The 17,301-nt window shown below is 38.7% G+C and overlaps 1 protein-coding gene across 4 annotated transcripts in view; it reads left to right on the plus strand.

The window, feature by feature from the left end:
• Positions 1–638: 638 nt before the first annotated feature.
• ctif (CBP80/20-dependent translation initiation factor) overlaps positions 639–17,301 on the plus strand; it is a 159,750-nt gene continuing 143,087 nt past the window's right edge. For 3 of the 4 annotated variants that reach the window (XM_052040136.1, XM_052040154.1, XM_052040162.1), the window contains exon 1: positions 639–763. The gene's annotated coding sequence lies outside the window, so the exon portion shown is untranslated. The remainder of the gene's footprint in view (positions 764–17,301) is intronic. The other variant, XM_052040143.1, reaches the window with a different exon arrangement.

Raw genomic sequence — 17,301 nt, forward strand, 5'->3', positions numbered from 1 at the left:
CCTCATTATTCCTTTTTTTTGCACTATTTATTTATTTTGTAACTTACAGTAATTGTGTGTCTTTCCACTGTACTGCTGCTGCAAAACAACAAATTTCAGGACATATAAGTCAGTGATAATAAACCTGATTCTGATTCTATGCTCTATGTGCTTAATCTCTCCTCATGGGGCAAGCTCCTGTCCTATTCCACAAAATCAGACAGGTGGATATTCCTTTCAATCTCTCCAGTGCAGATTTATCATTCCTTAGGCAGGAAGATTACATCGCTATGCAACATTCCAGGTGTTGCTTCATCAGAGCTCTACTTTTATGTAAGGTGTATTCACTCAAGTACTTAAATCTTGCAATAAAGGCCAACATATTTTTTTGCCTTCCTAACCACTTGCTGTTTGTTACAAGCCAAAGTGAGAGGTTTAGTAAAGGAGTACCAGAGCTTTGAGTCTTGACGGCTTATCCATACATGTTATTGTAAAACATTAATTGGGTGTTTTAATATGGGACTATATTTGAAATGAACTACAACTCCCAGAATGCCTGGATGTAGCAATGTCCTTGTCCAGAAGAGGGTGCCGGGTCTGCGTCACATTCCCGCATCATTGCGTGTATTTTGTGGCACCAGGATCTCGGTCATAAACCCCTGAGCCTGGGCTTCAGGAGGGCGACACATTCCCTGGAAGGGGGTGGGGGTGGGGAAATAAAACTGTTCAGTTCGAACGGATATCCAGCACTCCTTCCAAAGCAGCCTCGGAGGTATTTTTAAAGGTTGGATAACGATTTCTTGTGCCTTAAATTAAAGTTTTGGTATAGTGCCTCATATTGTTACTGTGGGAATGGTAATTACTGTACTTTCGATTTGTTAACGTGGATCTAATTTGTTACAAAAGTTGAGCGAGATGTCTTATTTATTGTGATATGTGTGTGTGTGTGAGAGAGAGGGGGATTACACTTGATGCTGTCTGTGTCGTTATTTGGAGTTCCAAGCGGCCAACCCTGCCAATCCGGGGTACGTTGTCAGATTGCTACAATAAGATCAATGGATGGGACTGTTGGCTCTTGAAACGCAGCAATCTGGGACGGCTGCATCTTGCGTATTGCAGTGATTTTTTTTGTGTGTGTATGCATATGCATGGTAATGCAGTCTCTTTGTAATTTCTAATTAATAGCACACTAATTTGTTTTTAAAAACCTGTTTTATCTGCGTGCGTTCTTGCTCAATTATAATGGTTTAAGAGGATCTACGACAAAGGGAATCCATCTCGTTATTTAATTATACAAGAGGTAGGCAGAAAAAAGGCAGCTTTGAATACTTATTTATTTTGATTTCTCAATAGAAATCTTTGGGAAAGGCAGTAACGTCAGTGCTATAATAAACTAGTTTTCTCGTTAAATGCATCGCTGATTAACGTTAACTGTCGACATATTGTATTCCTGACATTTCCATAAAGATTGCTTCGCATCGGTCATTTTGGAAGGAAGAAATGTTAATGAGCTATGGTTGTATTTATCTATCTTGTAGTAATTTATATTTAACATTTACGATCCGCAATGACAAACGGCCTTTAAAAGGATTGGGCGCGGCTGTCTGAGTCCTTTACCCAGTCCACCTCCTCTCCCTCTTCCACCCTCCCCCTATGATCGAGTCAGACAAGGATTTCCTATGCGTTTTGTTTTCCTGGCGGACCGATTGGCCCTTCCGCCAGGGTAAGCCTGCACAGACCCTGGTGTAGGCTTCCGATTCTGGACGGCTGGGGCAAGGACAAACTCGGTTTGGCAGCCTTGCAGATCAAAGAGGCGTCTGCCTCCTTGACCAGCAGCTGCCACGTGACACAGGCACATTCTTAAAACCAGACTCTCCTTCCTACAACAAGATTCCGCAGCACCGAAATCAGTGCTTTCAAGGCCATTTGTCATTTAAGCACCGTGTGTGTGTGTGTGTAGCTGATAAGTGGGAGAGTTGGATTGGTTGAGATTTGCTGACCACTTGGTCAATAACCTTTTGGAATGTGATTTAAATCAGCCCCCATTTTCTTTCCTCTATAAAACCAGCAGAGTGGTTTTAATTTATTGCAGGACTTCATATGTTAGTCTGGACACTGTCTTAATTGCTTATGTAAACATTGGGGGAATTACAGTTAAGTTTGACTGTTTTAATACCCATTATTAGCAATATGCAGAAATATGGTTGTGTGATAAGAACATAGGATCAATATTACTGGACATACAATCCAGCAACCTAGACTAAAGATCCAGAGAAGAGTTCAAATCTTATTTTGGCAGCTGGAGAAATTTGATTTTAACTAATTAAATCTGCAATAAACAGCCTGTTCTTGCAAATACTGGACTTCCATAGAAACCTATTATATTGCACTTGCTAATGTAATTCTTGGGGAAGAAACCCAGACTATGCATGGATAAGGCCCAGACCCACAGTAATGTGATTGATTGACTTTTAACTGTTATATGAAATGGTCCAGCAAGCCCTCAATTATAATAAACCACTTCAAAAATAATCAGAATATCCAGCATCAGGATCTGCAGGGAATTTGACCAAGTCGAGATAAAGCATGATTCCCTCTTCAAGGATACCTTTATGATCTGAAGAAGTATGGCAAAATTGAGAGAGCTGTTCCACAGACTAGCTGACCACTGGAAAGTGATATGAATGAAGTTTCATCTTTCAATCTATCAGAAGTAACAGCACAGTGGTATTCAGTGACTTTGGACCCAATCGTCACCAGTCTGTATATTGCAGTTGAAGTTGTCCATGACAGTATTAATGGAAGTGACCACTACATAGTCCACGTGAAGGAGAAGACATAGTTTTTAACATTGAGGACATCCTCCACCACATTGTGTGACTCGTGCTGTGGCGATAGAGACAGCGGCTAAATCTGTTGAAAATCTTAAACTAGGTATCCATGAGATATTGTGGAACAGGAATTACAGCAGATTGAGGTCTGGAATTGATGTGGCCTGTCTTACTCTTAATGCTACTGTTATTATCAAGTCAGTGATTCATTCCTGGTCTGGTGAGGAATGTAAAGAGCAGCATTGGAGGTGCTTAAAAATGAAGTGATGCTGCAATACAGTTTTATAATGTGCTATTTAGCATGCATGTACAAAGCTAAGTGATTTCTCATGATCAACAGATCTAATCATATCTGCAGGCCAGTCATGCCATAATACAGTTCAACATTAGAACAGCTAACTCATGACAAAGGAGAAATGATCCTGTGACTTTGTCTATCTGTTTTGTTTACCTATTGAGTTTGTCATTCCTTTGCAAAGATGGAAGTCTAGTCGGGTATTGCAGTTTGTGCCATTTGCAATTTGTATGGGAGATACCAACTTGTATCTCATCATATGTTTGTTGTGTATCTGATTTTAATGGTTTTGGATTATTTGGTAATAAAGCAAGAACACTTCTTGTTGAAACTTTTAAATCTTAACCTTGAGTTAGCAAAAGCAACATTCTGTACTTTTTGTGCAGAAATGACAACGTTGCATGTAGATGTTGTAATTGTTTTGTATGTTAATTCTATTGTTCAAATGAAAATAAGTTACAGAAACTCCAATGTGCTTTTGTCATTGTGTTGTTAATAATGATTTTGCATGACACTTTTTTTTGGATGACAGGTGCAGAAGAAGTTCTCTTATCTCAAAAACAAAAACTGTTGGAATTGCTTAGATCAGGGACCATCTGTGATCATTGACCTGTTTTTTTTTAAATTTCTTAAATTTTCACTGTAATGAAACCCTAAAACTCTATTGACATTATAGACAAAGGTTCTATGGCAGAGTGATGCAGCTAGTAGAGTTGCTGCCTCAGTGCCTGAGACCTGCATTCAATCCTGACCTCGCGTACTATCTGTGTGGAGTTTGCACATTCTCTCTGACTGCATGGGTTTCCTCCAAGTGCTCTGTTTGCCTTATGTGTGGGTTGATAGGTTAATTGGCCAATGTAAATTTCCCTTGCTGGATAGGTGGGGGGGGGGGGAGTGGAAACTAAAAGGGATAAACATATATCTCTATGACTGTTGACTCTGACTTGGGTTGTAGCTGCTCAAGAAGTCAACCCATTAACAGCTCAAGTGCAAAGAGATTTGCATTAAGTCTACCTTGGCCTTTTCCAAGTATTTTTTTAGAAAAGACAAAAATCTGTTGACATTGCAGACTTCAATGTGGTGCAGTAATCCTAGCTTCAAGATGTGTGTCACCTTTTCTGATTCTCCCCTATCTGACCTTCACCTGCACTTGTGGAAATGAGGTCTAAAACTTTGCTAGCCTAACTATTTTCTAATTGTTCATGATATAGTCATCCATTACTTTAGTGCTTTCTTGTGTCTTTCCGTTCTCATTCTCTGTCCCTCATGTTAAAATTTCTTATGGCCCTGCCAATTCTTATTAGATTAACAAATCCTAACCTTCCAAACTTCCCAAGGTCTCTGCTTATCTCCATTTCTGGCACGTTGTGTACTGCACACTTTAATTGTTCTACTATTCATGGCTATGCCATTACCTGCCTATGTCCTAAACTCTGACATTCCCTTTTTGTTTAAGACATCGTTTCAAAGTCACTTTTTTTTTGCCAATATTTTGAACACCTTCCTTAATATCATTTTATGTGGTTAATGTAAAATTGAACACTTTTATGTGAAGATCCTTCAAAGATCTTGCTATTTAATATTGGTGTATGAATTGAACATGAAGCATACTGACTTGTCATATGCTTGTACATCATAAAAATTGATTTATTTGGGAAGAGTAACACAGCTCTCATTTATCATCCTTTTGAAGTAATTTTAGATGGGGAAACTTTGTGATAATATACTGGGAGGAGAATTTTGTTTTTTAAATCTTCTTGCATAACAAATAGCAAGGCATCCTCCAACTACCTTCCATTTTTATGTAGTATGGAGGAACATCCTACTTAACCCAGTGATTCAATTACATTGAGAAGATAAGGATCAAATTAGACTGAAGATATTTGGAATCTTTTGATGACGCTGGCTATTGTTGTCATTTAACTCTCCAGCACTCAAGCAGCATGTTGCAAACAAATGCCTTGCATAGAACAAAAATATATACGAGAGGGTATAAAATATATGGTCAGTGAACAGCCAACCTGATACAATTGTCAAGAATGCAACTGCAGGTCAGGTTGCTTGTGATGTTTTATTTCAGAACATTTTCATTCATTGTATTCTCCGTTACAATCCAACAAATTCTTCATAAGAATTTCTTTTAATAATATTTCTTGACTCTTTGATATCTTTAAATATTACTCATTTAGAAAGTACTGTACTTCAATGAGCAACTAGTTGCGTATAGTTTAACAAAGCATTTCCTCTAAATTAAAATTGGGTAGACAAGAAATTCAAGTGATAATGATTTAAAGCTCAATTTTGGTTATGTTAATCAAGCTGTCTAATTGTCATTCTTAAATTAGTCAAAAATTGAAGTTAATTCTAGAATATTTAAATGGCAATGATTTCATTTGACACATAAATGAGTCTGATTGGAAATCTGGGGTGGTGAGAAACACTTTGGAGTCATGGAGTAAATACAACATGGAAACAGGACCTTTGCCCTACTTGTCCTTGCTGATCAAGATGCCCATCTAAGCTACTCCCATTTTCTTGCATTTAGCCCATATCCTTCTAAACCTTTCCTGTCCATGATCCTGCCCAAGTGTCTTTTATATATTAATATACCTGCCTCAACCACTTCCTCTGGCAACTCATTCCATATACACACCACTCTATTCATGAAGAAATTGCCCCTTAGTTCCCCTTTAAATCTTTCCCCTCTCACTTTAAATCTGTCTTCTAGTTTTTGATTCCATTTTCATGGGGGGGGGGGGGGAAAAGACTGTGAGCAATCATCCTATCTATGCCTCTCATGATTTTATGCATCTGTTTTAAGGTCAGCCCTCAAGTCTCCTATGCTCCAAGGAATAAAGTCCTAGCCTGCCCAACCTCTCCCTATAAGTCAGGTCTTCAAATCTTGGCAACATTCTTGTAAATTTTCCCTACACTCTTTCCAGCTTAATGATGTCTTTCCTGTAACAGAGTATCCTGTATATGATGTTCACAATTTATGCCCAAAACAGAAACTTTATTCCAAGTTGCCATCTACTATAATGACTTTTCCAGGGCTGAGTGCTCAATTCCTTCCTGAGAGTTGTAACTAGCACTTGCTTTGTTGCTCTCTTTGAATATGGCCAGGTTTAAAACTGAGCTGCTGTGAACGTTGTTCATGTATAGAGCTCTTCAAAATGTATTTTTTAAAAAAAACATGGCTTTTATTGTGGACCCAAAACTGCAGTTGAATATTAGCCAAGCACTACCAGCCAAATGTGAATTTTTTGTCATGAAGAATGTAGGACTTAAGAGCAGCTCCCTAGAATGAAAGAAATTGCAATTGTACTTCCATTATATTTCTCAAATATTTATTAAGCAATTGAACTACTTGTCATTTTATAGTAGCAATACACTGTCAGTTAATTTTTCATATATAAATAAAAGCAACAATACTGAAGTTACAACCTGAAACACAAGTTCTAACCTATTACTAATGTCCACCCAAACTACAGGAGCAGATATGTATTTAATGACTTTCATCCTTGAATGCTGCTTAAACCCAGGACTTTCTGAACCCCAGCAACAGTGCCACACTGGGAATTCGCCGAGAGCTCTCAAATGTTAGTACTGGTAAAGTCCTCCCCAAGAGAATGTATGCATCCTTTAACTTATTAGTGAATAGTTTCCATTATCAATTCTAAGCTACTTTTTAAATTTCAAAAATAGACTTTATTCATAATAACTCTAGTCTGCTAGTGTGAGCCTGGACAGTGAATGTCAGCTAAGGTTGTGTGCTGCCTTGAATAGACCGAGATTCTTTATTCTACCAAATCAGCACATTGTACAGCTATGGGCAGCAGTCACTTAACAGCAATCTATTGTAGGAAACTTCTCTATCCATTCTGCTTTCTCCATCCTCAAATATTTTTTGCAAATTCTTGCCCCATTCTCTTTTTCTTGAATGAGCTGTTATTTCTCAAGTATTTGTTCATCTACCTTGGAACTCCCTTTCTGAATTCCTCCAATCAGTTTTGTGCCTTTCCTGAAAATAATTCTGAACCAACTTTTTTTAAAGCCACAAATTGCATCCAGTGCATTTATGGCAAAGGTAATATCTCCTGTCCTGCAGCCTTTCATATACTTATCTGCACTATCCTTCTGCAACTCCTCTCCATTGTTGCCCAGCTGTATGGGGCTGTACTTGCTGGGTTGCATTCTTACGTGATATTAGTCAGAAGATCACCTAAAATGGCACCTCCTCCCATCCCACACTATTACTTCCCCCAAGGATTTATCTGTGACCACCCCTCTACTATTTTCACATGCATGCTGATGATGCCAAACTGTACCTCGCCACCTTTTTTTAAAACCTTATTCCATTGTTTAGAAATTATTGGACTGTCCAACATCAGAAATTGATCAAGCAGAAGTTCCCTCTAGTATTGGAAAGACTTGAGGTGATGTTTTTGGTCCTCTAGGCAATTCTGTTCCATAATAATTGACTTCTTGAGGATCTCTGATTTTTAGTTGCTCCATCATTGTAGCTATGCCTTAGCCACCAAAATACTAACCTTGCCTAAATTTCCCTGCTTGTTTTTCATCCTCCAGACCTCCCTCTTTCACTCGGATTTTGATCAGCTTCCTTTATGTGACTCTGTATCACATTTTGTTTGCTAATGCTCCCATAAAACATTTTATTTATCGTCATATGCCCAAGTACATGTATGCACAGGTGCAATGAAAAACTTGCTTGCCGCAGCATCACAGGGACATAGTGTCATATAAGCAGCCTTCACAAGAAAAAGATAAACCATAAATTATACAAGAAAGAACAGAATTAGAACAAAGAAAACAGTTAAAGTGGTCATAGTGTTGCTTTACTGTAGTGATCAGGTTCAAGAAACAAATGGTTGAAGGGAAGTAGCTATTCTTGAACCTGGTGGTGTGGGACTTCAGGCTTCTGTACCTCCTACCCAATGGTAGCTGCGAGAAGATGGCTTGGCCGGGGAGGTTTTACAATAAAAATACAAATTTTATTTTGTTTTGATGCTAGTTACTATCTGGGTCAATGCTGTAACAATCCATCAGATGGCTGATGGTGCAAGTTTATGTTAAAAGGACTCCAGAGCTACCTTAATGATATCAATGTATTTCATATCAAGAGTGAAATCTCAAGGTACAACTCCATCTGATGCTCCCATTTCAAAAGTCAAGATAGATGGAAGGGGAAAAAGTAGGTAGAGATAAGCTTTCATTATGGAATTGCTGAAAATTTTGTAGGAGGGGTGAAAGGTCTGGGGAAAGACCACAGAAGTGGGACTAATTGCATAGGTTTTCCTATATTAGGGGAGACCTGATAGAAGTTCATGCAGTTTGAAGGGCATAGTGTGGACAGTTAAAATCTTTTTCCCAGCATAGAAATGTCAATGACTAGAGGATGTGCATTTAAGGTGAGAGGGAGAAAATCTTTTTTCCACTGAGAGTGGTAAATGCCTGGAACAGACTGCCAGGGTTAGTGGTGGCAGCAGATGTGATGGTGGCATTTAAGAGACTGTTGGATACATATGAATATGGACGGATATGGATCATGTGCAGGCAGAAAAGATTTAGTTTCATTTGACATGGTGTTTGGCACAGACGTCTTGACCTAAAGGGTTCTATATACTGGAGCAGACCTAATGGAGGCATGATGCTTTTCTTTTATTTTATTTAATGTGAGCATGTTTCATTTGGATCATACCTCAAGTTTTCTCATTTTAAATGATGACTATTAGCAAAGGGTATCTGCTGGAGTTGCAACAGAAGCAGGATGTTGGTTTCACAGTGTCATGAATGATTATCAGTTTGTCAACATTCAATGTTTCTGTTTTACACATGAAAAATGCCCACTTGGAGGAACTACTGTCGTGCTTGCCAATCTTCAGATATTTGGCGGACTCTGGTGTGTGAAATCATGATCTTTTGCTGAAAAAGTGAGATGTTCAGTATTTTTCACCTTCCCAGAAATGAGGGAATACAAGATTAGCAGGGCTATCCAGATAGTTAGATTGCACAGGACATGATTTAAAATTAAAGATGTTTGTATTTGTAGAGTCTTTAACATTAAGCATTAACACTGATACAAATTATCTGTGCTACTATAAAACTGGATCATACTTCTCTAAACATTTCAAAAGTTAATTAATCTGAGGCCACTCATTCAGGAACAGAAAATTTTGGATTTGAACCAGTCAAGTGTATATTCATGTGAATGGAGTAGAACACAAGATGTCATTCCCTGTGCAATGCTTTTGTTTTGGAGCATTGTGGGGGAACTTGGGAGTGAGCATCACTGAATATTCCCAGAACTATTAGATCAACCATAATCAATGCTGGACTGGTTTCCCTGTCAGGTAAGATCCATGCTTGCTTTTTGTTGTGTATCCTCTTTTGCTACCTCTATTGCTGCCATTCATCTTTGGCCAATCATTACTGTGAATGAATAAAATATAATTGCCAAGATTTTGATCATTTTCCTTTTGTAATCTTGCATCTGTGGATATTGGAGACTTGGATGTGAATTTGTGTGTTTCAGTCAGGCTGAAAGAGGACAAGATATTGGAAGACACAAGGATATAATATAGTTGTACCTAAACAAGGTCAGAACTTTCAACATTATCTAGCCAAAATGTATTCAAGGCTTTGATCAGCTTAAAGTTTGTGACCAACAAAATTGCAATAACACTTCAAGTTTTACTCTCTCATATATATAAAAGCACTACCACTGGCAATCTGAGACATCTGTGTGGTTCTACAATCCCTCTAACTTTGTGAAATATTTTGATCCAATAAGAAATTAATTTGTATAATCATTAATATCCAGATTACCAACCTTTGGTTGATTCATCTTTGCCCAATGCCTTTTTTTGTTAAGTTTGTTCACAGTATGTGGACATCACTGGCTGATCCTTTAACTTAGTGGCTTGGTAGGCCATTTCAGAGGTAGGCCCAGAGGCATATATTGGCTGGTTTGGGTAAGTATGGCAGAATTCCTTCCTTAAAGGGCATTAGTTCGTCAGATCAGTTTTCTTGATGACACACTGACAATTTCATGATTACCATTTTCCAGATTTATTTCATTAACTGAGTTAAATCTTCTGCTGGTTAGGTGGGACTTTTTAGGCCACCAAGTTGCCACTATGTGACCAAAGTTAATGCAGCACTTTGCAGATGCTTGGTCCTTCATTTATTTCAGACTTGCCCTTTCTTTCTGCTTCAACTTCTTGTCAAATATTTGAATGCTATGTTCCTCTTCATATCCTCAATGTCCAGTTTAAAAACAGGTCCTGAGTTAGTTTTAACAAAAAATGTTAACAGATGAATGGCCATGTATTCAGTGTCAGCCTCTGTTTTGTACCTTTCCTAAAGAGAGACTAAATATGAAGAACTAACCATTTTGTAAATAACATTGCATAATAAATTTGAGTTGCTAGCATTGTACACTTGTCCCACATTTTCTGCATAATTATACCTCATGGATGCCAGTATCTTGAAAACAATTTCATGGAAATTCTAGTAATTTCAAAATTCATGCTCTGAACGGATTATTTAATTTGTCTTCCCTGACTGTTTACTACCCATAGCTTTGTTTTCAGTGATCTCCAGTTGCCCTTTTCCCTACATTGCGCTCCTGAAATAATCGCCTTCCACTACAGCCTAGTTTACAAGGAAAGAAGGGTCAAGGCATGGGAGGGTGTATAACAAGGAAGTCCAAATTTCCTTGTTTTTATTTGACCTAACCTAGGAAGATTAACCTCTGTGTATTGGGGTGAGGGACAAATTCCCCAAGGTTCCTGCTCTTTAGAATCATAGAATAATATAGTACAGAATAACATCTTTCAGCATATCAAGTCTGTATTGTCTCATTCAAAGAGTAACTCAGTTGGTCCCACTCTCCCTCTGTTTCCCCATAACCCTGCATTTTTTTTCCATTATTTATCTAATTGCTCTTTGGGGAAACTCCACTTGAATCTGTTCTTGCTGCCTTTATTTTCCAAGATTCTGATTTGGAGCCGTGCGGTTATAATCCCATGGATGGTAGCTTTGCACCATTGGCTCCTCAGCCAAGCACATTTGCCAAATGTCCTATAGTAATATGGCAGTTCACCTCGTACAAAGAGGATTACTATTGAAACAGCACATCATAAGTAGGGTAAAACTAACTACTTGATGCACAAAAAATCACTTTCCTTCTGTCACCTCTTGTTTCCTTGCCTGTTGCCTTTTAAATCTGTGCCCTTTTATCCTTAATCACTGGAAAATTTCTCTATTTCCTAATCTAAGCTGTTACATGAATTTAAATTCCCACAGTTTTTTACTTGGCATTCTTGAGACTGAAAAGGGCTTGATTAGTATCCTGCTTTAAAGTTTGTTTTCCCTGAGGATGGGTTTGGAATACCTTCTACCCTTGTATCTAAATAACAGTGACAGTCCCAATATTTTGTTTTTTGCATAAACTTGGAGTATTGGTTAGATGTATCATCATCCATCATCAAAGATCCCCACCATCTGGGCCATGTCTTTTCATCCGGCAGAAGGTACAGAAGCCTGAAGTCCCACACAACCAGGTTCAAGAACAGCTACTTCAACCATTCTGTTCTCAAACCAACCGGTAAAACCCTAATCACCACTACAGTTTAGCAACACTATGACCACTCTGATCACTTTGCACTAAAATGGAGTTTTTTTTGTTCAAATTGGTGTTTTTTTTTCTTGCAATAATTGTGTATAATTTCTCTTTAATTTCTTTTTCTTGTGAATGCTGCTTGTATGATGCTATGTGCCTGTGATGCTGCTGCAAGAAAGTTTTTCATTGCACCTGTGCATACATGTATTTGTGCACATGACAATAAACTCCACTTTGACTGACTTTGATGTATTGGAGGGCAGCCAGTTCTCATGGAAATTGCACCAAGGCCTGTAAAGTCTCAGCTAATTTGCCTTGGGGGGGAAAAAAATGACCGATATTTGATGACAAATGAGAAGCAGATAATTTCCCACATTCTGTTAAATTTAAAAATTTCAGCATTGCTGATTAAATAAATTCTCCAAATAAAGCCCGTAGTAGTAAAGTCTGAGTAACTCACTTTATTTTTCTCCCCAATAAGAACATAATTCTTCATAATCCTTTGTGACCAACACTCTGAAGCATATAGCCTATTTTCCTACTTGTTAGTAAATTAACTATATTAAGGTGCTATCCAGTGCCAAGATGAGACCAGAAAATTTAGTTCTCCTGTTTTTTTTGTTCTCCCAGATCTGTAAGATGATCCTAAAAGTCATGTATGTTTTGTCAGGAAGTTCTGTCCTACCTCTAGTGCATTGAATTTTCTTAACTTTTTTTTGTTTGTTCTGATTTCATTATTTTTAATTTGCCACCTTGTTTCGTTTGATCATGTGTGTAATGCTAACAGACATCACTAAATAGTACATTAAAATTAGATCTGATGCTTTATTGATGGCTCCGTTATTAAATGTCCTACTCAGTAAGTATCCCAGATGAAATGTTTTGCCTTGGTAAGTTTTGTGACCTCTATTGATAGGTGTTCACAAATGGGAGATAGAAGTAATTGGTTATTCCTGATTTATTGTCCAGTGAACCTTGAGTGTGTCAGAAACAAGACAGGGGTAGTTTGCTTATGTGCCTCTTCATTGCATATTGCAAAACCTACTATATAGGTAAAGAATTGGATGGGATTTGGAGATGAGGGAGAAAGGGAAAGAAATTTTAATGTGAGGGCAAGTTTTGTTTTAAGGAAAGAAATGCAGCTAGTTCTTTGCAGAAAATTTGATAACATTCCCTGAGCCAGTTGTTGCTAATTGGGACATGTGTAACTATATTGATAGCTTTGGGAGTGTAGCCAGTACAGTCTTTGAATTTTGTTTGTGATAAAGGATCAGGTGTCACACTGAATCACCAGTGCAGGATTCTGCTTAACCAGTTGTGACGTGACTTGTGACATCTTTCATGACTCCAGGTTGGCTACAAAGTGGTTAGGAGCTCTTGGGAAGTCAAAAATGGAAATATCAATTGGTGCAGGCAAAAGGACTATAAAAAAGATAGTAAGACATTTTAATAAAGCTTCTAATTATTGTGCTAATAGCTAGAAGCATATCTGGAGAGGCTTTTCTATAAAGTGTAATGAATGCCATGAATATGTAGTGCCATGAATGCTGTACTTGGCCCAGTTTCCCAAATTCAATTCCCACTTCTGGTATACGTCAGGCTGCTGTTTATCAATTACAGCTTGGTGTTCAACACCATCATCCCCTCAGTACTAATCAACAAGCTTCAAAACCTGGGCCTCTGTACCTCTCCTCTGCAACTGGATCCTCGACTTCCTTATCGGGAGACCACAGTGGGTGTGTATCAGTAGTAACACCTCTTTGCTGACAATCAACATAGACGTACCTCAAGGATGCGTACTTAGCCCACTGCACTACACTCATCGCTGTGTGGCGAGGCACAGCTCAAATGCCACCTATAAATTTACCAATGACACTGCTGTTGTTGGCAGAATATCAGATGGTGATGAGGAGGCGTACAGGAGTGAGATACATGAGTTGGTTGAGTGGTGTTGCAAGAACAACCTTGCACTCATCTTCTGTAAGACCAAGGAATTGATTGTGGACATCAGGAAGGGGAAGTCAGGAGAACACACACCAGTCTTCATTGAGGGGTCAGCTGTGGAAAGGATGAGCAGCTTCAAGTTCCTGGTTGTGAACATCTCAGGATTTATCTTGGATCCAACACATTGATGCAATCATGAAGAAGGCACGCCAGTGGCTTTACTTCATTTGGGGTTTGAGGGTATTTGATATGTCACCAAAGACTCTTGCAAATTTCTACAGATGTATGGTGGAGAGCATTCTGACTGGTTGGATCATAGCCTGGTATGGAGGCTCCAATGTATAGGATCATAAGAGGCTGCAGAGGGTTGTAGAGACAGCCAGCTCTGTCATGGGCACAACCCTCTCCACCATCAAGGACATCTTCAAGAGGCAGCTCCTCAAGAAGGTGGCATCCATCACTAAGTACCCTCGCCACCCAGGACATGCCCTCTTCATGTTACTACATCAGGGAAGAGGTACAGGAGTCTGAAGACCCGCAGTCAACATTTCAGGAACAGCTTCTTCCCCTCTGCCATCAGATTTCTGAATTGTCCATGAACACTACCTTATTATTCCTCTTTTGCATTATGTATTTACTTTTTGTAACTTGCAGTAATTTTTATGTCTTGCACTGTACTGCTTCTGCGAAACAGCAAACTTCACGACGTGTCAGTGATAATAAACCTGATTCTGATCCTTCAAGGAGGCCAGACCCCTTTGGGCAGAGGCAGAAGCTACCTGACTTAAAGTAACCATAAGTAAACAATATTTTTTTTTAAACTTAATGTCTGTAATAACTTAATAAATGTGTATATGTAAGGAAGACTTCCTTAAAATCTGTGAATAATGAGAAATTCTTCTGCAGAAATGGATAAGGAAATTTGTTATGTTCACTTATTCCTCCAGAGTGCTGGATGATTAATTTATCACTTGCATGTGAAGTAAACAATTAACGCCACATGAAAAGTATTTGCACCTAAGTGAGTGTTAGCCTTGCCAGGTAGTGTGAATTGTGCTATTTGCATATGACTTAGTGATGACATGTAGTTTTTCTTCCTCGACAATATCACGTGCTAAATGTTTTGCTTCATGAAGTTGGCACCAGGGGTCAAGTACCCAGATGCTTTATTGTAAGCCAAAGGCTATCTTTTATGCCAGCCATTCAGCTTACACATGACTTTGTATTTTTCCTTTCAAACATAATTATGATTTTGTTCATTGTGGCAGCCTAGAGGATTTGACCTCTATTCATATCAAACTAAAATTAAGTCTCCTGGCTTTTTCAGGTTATTTGGATTGGCTGGTTGCCTAGCACCTTTCTTCATGGATAGCTGCAGTAAAATGGTGGGAATCCTGCTGGGAACATAACTTTTCGGTGATGTTGTTGATTATATATCTGTAGATGTACTCAACCTGAGTAAATGGTTAAACTTGCTGGGATTTGTATTAATACCAGAAGAGGCCCAGTGTGCTAAACAATTCCTTGCATCTTTCACTGTGAATTGGGAGCAGCAGCAGCAACTCTCCTCCATAAGGAAACTGATTCTCTATGAATGCTTCTCCCATGACCATGATTCATTACCCGTCACCATCTTCTGATCTACATAATGACCTACACCCTATGATGCAGAACTGCTCTTTTTGGCTTGGTCGTCCTCTGTAGTCTGAAATGCTGCTTCTGCCTCCAAGGCCAAAAGCAACCTGGCCCAGGAGGTAAACTTTTCTGGGCCTCGTAGTAATTATTATGACAGTTTAGTTCTTTGCCCTTTTTTTGTCACTATATCAAATCACACTTTCATTTTGGCATTTTTTTTGTCTGTATATTCAGTCAAATAATTGCTGTCTCACTCTCTATCAGTAACTTGAACCCAATCCCTTAGCCATTGCTTTTCATCCTTCCTGCCTATTGTCTGAGACCAACCCAGACTAGAAACATTCAGCAGGTCAGGCAGCATTTGTGGAAACAGAAGTAGTGAACTTTTCAGGTCCAAGATGTTTTGTCAGAACTGAGAAATGGGGGAAATAAGTTAGTTTTTGGTGGTAGAAAAGGTTGGAGTGAGATAGTAGAATATGGGGAATATCTTTTGATAGAGTGAAACCAAATGACTTGATGTAGCAGTTAGAAGTACATTATTACTTTTATATAGAAAAAGCATAATGTGGAGAACACCCAGCAGACCAGTCCATACAAATGGAGAAAAACTGACCCAAAAAATATGACTGACAGAAAGGGTAACTCGCTCTTTCTTTTCCTCCCTCCCTCCCTGTATTAGAACTTGCCATTTCTGCCTGTCATGTGTGTTTGGCACAGTTTTCTTCTCATTTTGTATGGACTGATCTCTTGGGCATGCCCCACTTTCATTCTTTAAGTAAAAGTTAAATTTCATTTCAGGAAATGAGTTTTATGAATGGCTTTAGGAGTTGGAGCCTGAAATTGGACTGTTCGATACATTCCCCTACAATAAGAGTGGGATTTTTTGTTGTTGTGATTTTTTTTAATGTCTGAGGTACCACAAAATGATGGCAAATGCAGAATGCTTATTGTTACCAAAGAATTGATTCCTCAATCTTGCAATGAAAATGTTCACTATGGTTTTGCACTGGGTCATATTTTGTATATTCAGCAAATGATCTTTTAAATTCTGATGCAGGGTAATGTATGGGATGGATTTTTATACTGGTGTTTCCTGTTGCAAGGAGATCTGCAGGGGGATCATGAAAGGCTCACTGTGGTCATTAGATTTCTTTATTGACTTAGTTTTGTCACTCTGAAGTCTCTTTATTGTACTGTTGGTCATTTACTAGCCTTTATTTAAAATGAGCCAGTGGCACTGTGTTGGACTTGGATGTCCAGGAGATACAGTGTGTTACTTCAGTTATGAATATTTCTAAATATTTGTATTAGAGCATAACCCATAATAAGGCAAAAATTAAATTAACCTGCCATAAAATAGCTATCTAAAACAAAAAATGCAGATATTGGAAATCTGAAATAAAAACAGTAAATTCTGGACTGGCATGGATTTGGTGTTGGAGCACACAGTGGAAACCGATTTATGGCCATTAAGAGAATGTGCAAACTCTGCGTAAACAGCACACAAGGATCATAACCAGGTCACCAGAGCGCTTGGGCACTTGCTGCTGTTTCACTGTGCTGCCCAAAAGTTATTTTTGGTCCAGCCACCACCACCTAAAGATATAACCATGCTTCTACCACCAGGAACAGATTCTTGTTTCTTGTGTGTTGACCATGAATTAGTATTTGTAAATTGAACTGAGTGAATTGAGGAGCTCTTTTCATTTCCCCTTGGTCAGCTGCTGATGCTGTCAAGTGTGTTTCTGCCATCCATGCACGCTGGCTTTTCTAAAACTTTCCTTGGCTTGCACCCAGTGCTTTAGTGCATAAGAGCCTGTGTCTGCATGTTGCCAGACATAGATTTTAAACTTTGCCTTGGAGCAAAAGCCCTGTAGATCACCTCAACTGTGACAGAATGCTGGTTTGTTTAAATGCAGTTGGGTAAATGGTCTCTGGCCTTGATTTTTTTTTTGGTTGGAGCTGGAGAGAGA

This window comes from Pristis pectinata, chromosome 2, assembly GCF_009764475.1.
Source record: "Pristis pectinata isolate sPriPec2 chromosome 2, sPriPec2.1.pri, whole genome shotgun sequence".
Classification (NCBI taxonomy): domain Eukaryota; kingdom Metazoa; phylum Chordata; class Chondrichthyes; order Rhinopristiformes; family Pristidae; genus Pristis; species Pristis pectinata.